The sequence below is a fragment of the Stegastes partitus genome, unplaced genomic scaffold (assembly GCF_000690725.1).
Source record: "Stegastes partitus isolate 25-593 unplaced genomic scaffold, Stegastes_partitus-1.0.2 Scaffold2169, whole genome shotgun sequence".
Classification (NCBI taxonomy): Eukaryota; Metazoa; Chordata; class Actinopteri; family Pomacentridae; genus Stegastes; species Stegastes partitus.
In genome coordinates, this window is record NW_007579900.1 from 25,120 (window position 1) to 32,842 (window position 7,723).

The window sequence follows — 7,723 nt, forward strand, 5'->3', positions numbered from 1 at the left end:
CTCGCCCTGTTTAAATACTGGCGTTTCACAGAAGATCGACGCCAGATGATTGTGATACCTACCTCGTGGTATAGTCAGGACGCTAGCTGCTACACCTCGCTGAGCATTTCTAGCATTTTTGATATTCTCTAGTCTCGAGTTGATTGTTTGTATTTTTGCCTGCTTCCAGTGTTCCTCCTCGGTTCCAGCACTCAGCACTCCTCCAGACACTCCAGCGTTTCGCACCCACGGGACCTCACGACCACGGGCACCTTCATCGGGAGAACCACTCACGAGAGCACCACCTACGAGCACCGGACCCCTGCGCACCACCCTGGTTTCCTTCTTCACGGTTCCCTCTCCACACCAGGAAAACCCCCACGGACTTTGGCACTCACGGGCACTGGCTCCTCGAACACCACCTCTGGGACCCTCTTCCTTGGACCACGGCACCGAAGACTCCACTCCTCCCCCGCCACGGTCTACATCCCTGCACTGGATCACATCACCGGGTTATTCCCCAATTTCCCCCCTCATGTAAAATAAAACCTTTTTACTAAACCTTTCCCTCTGTCTCCCCCTTCGTGTGGATCTGCCCTCACAGTAACCGAGCACGACCCGTCACAGAACTAAATCTATCCTGCTCTGTTTTAACACCCCCTTAACACTTTGAACCCTTGTAAACGCTCTTCCCTCTGGATTCCTTTCTCTCCACACATCAATCAGTCCATTCATTCTCATCACATCTTCCAACATGCATCTGGATGAATCACTTCTAAAACAAACACTCGCAGAAGCATCCAATCTCCCACGCCACACATTAAAATCACCGACTACCACACAGTTTCCACCACACATTCCTCTCAATGTCCCAAAAAAATCCCTCCTCTCTTTCTTGACATTCGGTGCATACACATTCACCAGTGTAATCTCTTTACCCATGTACTCAAAAATAATCCCTATCACTCTCCCATCACCNTTTTTTTTTTTTTTTTTTAATATATACATAAGTTTGTGTAAATAACTTGAAACTCTTTACTTCATATATTGGATATAGGCCAATAGCTTGCCAATACTGAAGACTTATTAAAAAGTCACTGATTTCTGCAACAAAATATCTGCCTCTTTCATCATATTATTTGGTATACAAACATGAATGAACAACATAGTTTATGAAAGGTCATCAGTTTTACAAGTCTAAAAAAAAGTGAAGTGACTTCAACACTATTAAATGTTTTGGGTGAGGTTATGTGAAAAGCCCTATTTAAGTAACCACCTATTCATCAACATATTTTGAAATAATGACTAATAATTAGCATCAACAGCATCAGCATCTGATTGGCCAAATCCATTCTATATAGCAATTAAAAAAAAAGTGTAATGCAGAGAAAAATCCACAGAATTTCAATTGCAAGGAATTTATTTTTCATATCACACAATAATCAAAATACAATTTCAACAGTTTTTTCATATAGGCATCAGTATTCCAGTCTTGGCTGGTCCTGCACAATGTGTTAACCATGCAACCATTGTAGGAAAAAGTCAGATGGGGCTATGGAAAAGAGCAGCTAGAGGGCACAGGAATGCCTGCATCTTTGGGTGCTGGGGTGACTGCTTTTGGGGGAGGTCAAAGTTCTTCATCAGAGGAGGAGCTGTTGTCCAAGTTTTCCTCATCAGTGGAGGAGTCATCCAGAGACAATGCTTGCAATCCCAAAGCACGTTGATAGGTTTCGCGAGCGGCACCCTGCTGATCTTTAACTGCAGACAATCTCCTCCTCAGTAGACATAGTAGCCCCTCACGTCCTCTCTCCGTCAATGCCTCAGTGCTGCCTGACAATGACACTAAAGGAAAACAAATAAATGTTACAAGCTCTAGACATCCATGCAAACTGCAAAAAATATTTTACTTACTTTGCTGGGTGATCCCTTCAGAAAGCTGGGAGGAAAGTTCTTCCATCATTCCAACCACACTCCTCAAGTATTCCCAGTGCTGTTTGACTTCACAAACCACAATGACCTCCTCTTCTTTGAGTCTGGTCAGCAGCATGACGTTGTCATATACCCTTTTTTTCTTTCTCATGTCACCATGACCTGCAATTCATCACATTAAGTTTTATCAGTTATCTTACATTTCTAGAAAGTTGTGTGCATTTTTCTTCAGTGTCTCTCAACATGTGTAGTTTAATAGGAATTTGGAGTTCAAAATACATTGCCAATCTCCTCTCCCATGATGCTATCCTACAATAATTTTATTACAATGGGACAGTGAGGCATGTATCTGCAACTCCACCTAACATAAGTTCATTCACTAATCAATAGAAAAAAAGATGTTCTTTGTCTCCCTGGCTTATGTGATCTAATAAGAGCAATATCCCAAATCTTTGCAACACCAACAGAACAGGTGGCTGATTGCTTTATCCAAATCCTTTTGTTGGAATTTAAGTAAGCAAACAGGATATGAAGACAGTTGTATACATGTCTTATGTACTTACATTCCCAAGGCCAAGAATAGTTCTCCTCAGCCAAGAGCTCATTGGGAGGAGGGAGTTTGTCAGTTTCCCCCATGATAGCATTACGTTTTGTAATGGCATCTTCTAAGGCTCTCTTTTCTGTAGCAATCTTTTTCCTTAGGTGATGTCTCCACTTGTTGCCATCTAGTATGTGAAACAAAAAATGATTTCGTGTATGCTTACCCATTTACAGATTAATGAACACCTATTAAAGATAGTCGAGGCTACTAAAAACTGTACTTTTACTGTATGTTTATTGAAGTACTGAATCTCTTTTTCATGTCAGGTAAAAAAAATAAAATCTAATCTGTCTTAGTGGTGGAATTTTTTTTGTCTCACCAGCCTGATGATACAGCTGATATTTTCTCTGTTTGATGCTCAGGTACAGTCCTTCAATAGTTTTCTCCAGGTCATTTTGACTGGTTGTTCCTTGTGAGGAGAGATGTATAAAATCAATACACACCAATATTAGTTTACAATCCAAGTCATTTTCAACATACTTTCACAAGAACTGAGAAAAATTACTCTTTGAATTGTTCATAAAATGACAAAGTTTTACACAGTACCTGCAGTCCACTGCTGAACATCAGACACCCATTGCTGGACTGTATCTTCCTGTATCGACAACTCTGCAGTCAGTTTCTTAAGGTCCTCAGATGCCTCTGAAATCCTTTGTACAGTCTGTCAAAATCAATGTTGGAGTAACAAATCACTGAGCCAAATTTGAAAGAAATAAGTGTGTGCATCATGAAAAACATCGGTCTGGTCTGGTCTTTACCTTGATGAATCGTTTGGCCAATGTCTGGTCAAGGTTTTCTGCCTTCCGCTTGTTCCAGCCACTGGCCTGGATGGTAAGCATGTCTGTGCGGACTTAATGCACAATGCATATTAGGCAAGGAAACCAAAAACTTAATAAGTTAGATGCATCTAAAAAATACTTACCAGCTTTTGACATGTGCTTGGAACATATGGCTGCTCGAGAGAGGAAGCTGTTCACCTGTTCAACCTCCTCCCCTATCGTTGTCCCTGCTCCCTCTTGATTTCGTCCTCCCCATTGCAACTACAACAAATTTGTAGGTTACCATTTGGAAGACAGGGTGCTGTAAGATGACCAACAGTAATAATGAGAAATAAAAGCCATTGGCAATCATTACCTCACACATCCAGGAATGTGCTTTAGCATGCATGATGGAGAGAAAGGGACGCATGTTCAACAGGTCCTGTAACTCAGGACAGTGGCCCACAACCCTCTGCAAATATGGCCAGTACTTGCATACCACATCAGAGCAAAAGAACTGCACATTCTGTGAAACAAGCTGCTTCTGGAGATATAAGGGATATGCAAATATCTCTCCACGGAACATATTCAGTCCCTTCAGCAAAATCCCATGACGGCAGACAGCAACCTCGACACCTTCCTCATCTACTTTGCTAGCAGACTTGTTCGAGGACTCTCGTGCTGCTACCCACTCGCCTGTACCACACCTCCCTTTCCCAGGATTCTATGACAGATGAAGATACACACAGATGTAAACAGAGCAAAAAAGTGTTGTACATTAACTATTGGTAATATGACGTTATATGGGGTAAATACAATACAACAGATATGCAGAAAGTATTGTAGGCCATAATCATTTATAAAACATGTAGAAATGGAAATAAACTTTACATGTCGTGTTGACGCGTGGATGTAGTCGACAAAGGAGGTCAGCTCGGCATCCTTGGCCAGAAACACACCTTCAAAAAATCCATTAGGTCTAAAAAGAACCAAAGTAAGGGTTAATTTTACAAAGATTACATTTATGACACTCTAAATTTTAAGTGGACAAGAATTTTACACACCCCGGTTGGCTCTTAAAGCGGTAAAGCTTACGGTTACCATCCACTGCAACAGCCAACATGGAGGGTGTGCATGCAGGGCACTGAAACTGATGCACCTGGGACAGCTTCTCAACCTCAAATTTTGCATAAGACCATTCAAGGAATGATTTCTGCATGGTGTCTCCACATATTTTACCACTCTGATAGGATAAGGAAAACAAAATAGACCATGACATGATATAAATACATCTTAAACTCATTCAAAGTAGTAGACAATTGCTTCAATGATGTACTCACCCGACCGAAGAGTTTAGTGCGCTGTTCAAGCATGCCAACAAAAGCTTGCCGTGACATTCCTGGAGCAGTGATCTTGAGATCTTCATATGTAGTGAACATATCCACTGTGTACAAAGTCTCGAAATTGACTGTGGCTGGCCAATAGCCACTTTCAACCAGATCACTAATGCCGACATCCCAAGTCTTTCCACAGGAGCAGCTGACAGTTGGAAGGGACAGATTGTATCGTCCTAAAAATATATATATGTAAATATTAAAAAAAAAGAAAAAAGTAATTACTGTAATACACAAGTAATATAAAAGATAATATGAGGGAGAAAACTGTACCATTCATTCCAATCAGTAACACTTGCTTCCCTGGAGAAACGCTTGTTTGCCCAGTAGAGCAGTCGCAGCAGGGAAGCATTACTGGCAAAAAGCACTCTTGGAAGGAAGGAAGGAAAAACATTTTACATTACTGTTACAATATTTTTAAACAGTAATGGTGTTTTTTTCAATGATTAAAAACTTTAAATAGAGAAACTTAACCCATCATTCCCTTTTTGACTTGAGACATTTTACCAATTTTAGTACGCCTATACGATCTTAAACACAGAAAGTACCTCTTTCATGGTAAGAGAATTTTCCTCCCTCTTCTTCCCTGATGCAAGTGGTTGGTGGCAGTGGCCTGTAGAATCCCTCTACCATGGATGATCTGTTATGGAGCACCATGGAGTTGTGAATGGCAAGATCACAGGCTGTACAGTGAAGTGGTCTTGGCAAACAATCGCGACACATCACAACTGCAACCTTGGATCTACAGTGGTGGCAAGTTCCCTCTTTCGGCTTTTCAGATAATAACATCTGATTAACCATAAAAGGTCTCAATACAGTCCACTTTTCCAAAGTGGAAGCTTTCCTATCCTTCCACTGTGAAGGGGCTGGGTCTTCAGCAGGTCCCAAAAGGTCTTGTACTTCTTGGATGAGAGAACCTTGAAAACGGGGTGGGATCGGTAAAATTAGCTGATTACAACAAGACAAACAGGGAAAGAAGAAGAGGGAATATAAAGAACATTAGCTAAAAATCTACCTATGTCTTGATTGGTCCCAGTCACACTCTGTTGTCCACTAGTAGATGGAGCACATGATGATGGGTCCATGCTTCCGGAGGTAACTGTTAAGAGTGTGTAAATATATTTGAAAGGGACAATGCAGTATAATAGTTTCAGTACAAAGCATGAAACTGATGAGCTGTAAAGAAAGTCTATAGCTATTGCTAATTTCCAGCTCTTGTCCCTAGTTGGACTTTTTGCGCCCCCCTCATCGCCTCCCCTCCCCCACCCAGTAGCGCGCGCGCGCTAGGATCTTTTATGTACCTACATACATAAATACACACACGCCACCCACACAAACATATAAGAATCAATCAAATACTTAATTGGTTGATAGACTTTTGTTCCATTATTATGTAATTCATAAACAATATGCTCAGCCGAAAACAAACACCATTATTTCAACAAAGTGACCATCAAAAATATTGGGGAAGAAAACCCACCTGTGAACGAACCCCGTTTCCGCGCCTCCCCCGTTCTACGCCTTTTCGGGAGAGGGTTTCCTTCCTCGTCTTCCTCGACCCAAACAAATTTATCTGAGCCCGTTTTCGACGCTCCTGCGGGTTGGTTACGTCGAGCCTCGTTAAAATATAAATCATGGGACATGCCAGTGTTACATAATACACATTATCACCTAACGTTAAAAATGGCAGCTCTAGTTTCAGAAATTCTAAGGAGATATGTTGAAAGCATTGCCTACCTCGCATTCATCCAACAGCACATCAGCAAGAAATAAGATATCGTCTTCTTCAAGCGGATCCATAGTGCTTCACGGCGTTGTGTTTGAAGCCTAATGATTCCATGTACGCGCTACTGGTCTTTAAAGATGGCGAGATCTCGCAAAAGATCGCGGGCAAAACTTTTGCGAGATCTCTTTATTTACAGTTCATCATTATAAGGTTTTAAACACATGAACAACAATGTAGGCTCGGGGTGCAGAAACACGTTCAAATGTAAAGGAATAGAAATAACAATAATAATAATAATAAATAAATAAATCGGTTCGTTGTTAATAGCGTCCTTAGCTACCACCGTAGCAACAACAAAAAAACGTAGAATTCCTACAATTTTGTTGAGAGACCTGAAAGAATGGACGTCGAAACGAAAAAACTACGTATCGTATACATAAACCGAATGGATACTATGAAAATAAAGTCTACATTTGTCGCTAGAAAAGTTATAAAAACAAAGCAAAAGCCACAAGCTATCTTAAAATAGAGCAATTTCCACCGAAAATAGAAGGTATGTCCGCCATGTTTTTTTGTTCACGCCGGGGAGAAACTCGGCAGTCACGTGACCTAAAGTATGCCCATAGAAAAGACTAGGCAGATGAAACGTACCCATTTCACAATTTCAGAGCCGTTTTTGTGAAATGACTACGTTTTGCCTTGTGGACCAACGTAGGTATTACACAATTTGGAGTGAGACTGGGTTGGTCTCACAGAAGACCGACGCCAGAGGATTGTGATACCCACCACGGGGTACAGTCAGGCCACGAGCTGCTACACCGAGCTGAGCAATTCTGATGTTCTCTAGCTTCAAGTTTATGGTATGTGTTTCTCTGCCTGTCTCCAGTTCTCCTCCTCGGCTCCAGCACTCGGCACCCCTCCAAGCACTCCAGCGTTTGTCACCCACGGGAACTCACGGACACCTTCACCGGGAGACCCTTCACGAGAGCACCCCCCCACGAGCACCGAACCCTGAGCAACGGACCCCTGTGCACCACCCCGGTTTCCCTCGTCACGGCTCCCTCTCTGCACCGGGAAAACCCCCACGGACCAAGACACTCTCAGGCACCGGCTCTTTGTGCACCACTCTCAGACCCCCCTTCCTCGGATCACAACACCAAAGACTTCACTCCACCACCTTCCTTAAATAAATCCGTTTTCCTTTAACCCTTCTCCCCGTCTCCCTTTTCGTTTGGGTCCACCCGCACTGTCACCGAGCACGAATCGTCACAAAATCAAATTCTTCACATTCACTACGGTTCCACTTTACCCTCAGATTCCTCCATATTCTTTTCAC

At 42.2% G+C, this 7,723-nt stretch overlaps 1 long non-coding RNA gene across 1 annotated transcript in view; it reads right to left on the reverse strand.

The window, feature by feature from the left end:
- Positions 1 to 7,197: 7,197 nt before the first annotated feature.
- Positions 7,198 to 7,723, reverse strand: part of LOC103374176 (uncharacterized) — an 11,941-nt gene continuing 11,415 nt past the window's right edge. The window contains exon 3 of the long non-coding RNA XR_521113.1: positions 7,198 to 7,452. This is a non-coding gene — a long non-coding RNA (uncharacterized LOC103374176). The remainder of the gene's footprint in view (positions 7,453 to 7,723) is intronic.